Raw genomic sequence first — 215 nt, 5'->3', positions numbered from 1 at the left:
TTGTGTATCTCAAATATAGACTGTAGTTTTAGCTGTTTTAATCAGTGCAAACAGTAAATAAAAGGCTTAATAAGTCCTAGGCAAGTCCCTTAGACTTTATGAAGTTGGAGCATTTAGCAAGAGAACATCCTATTGCCATCTTGGTCTGTTTTTTTGTTTTTTCTTACTGTATTTACTGTATTACTTTATTTACTGATGGTGCTCTAAAATTGTGA

At 32.1% G+C, this 215-nt stretch overlaps 1 protein-coding gene across 4 annotated transcripts in view; it reads left to right on the top strand.

The window, feature by feature from the left end:
• LOC119593163 (phosphoribosyl pyrophosphate synthase-associated protein 2-like) overlaps positions 1-215 on the top strand; it is a gene marked incomplete at its 3' end in the record, with an annotated part of 42,915 nt that overhangs the window by 40,897 nt on the left and 1,803 nt on the right.

Source organism: Penaeus monodon, chromosome 31, assembly GCF_015228065.2.
Source record: "Penaeus monodon isolate SGIC_2016 chromosome 31, NSTDA_Pmon_1, whole genome shotgun sequence".
Taxonomy (NCBI): Eukaryota; Metazoa; Arthropoda; class Malacostraca; order Decapoda; family Penaeidae; genus Penaeus; species Penaeus monodon.
The sequence above is the reverse complement of the archived record's forward strand: the minus strand, read 5'-3'. Positions and strand labels throughout refer to the sequence as shown.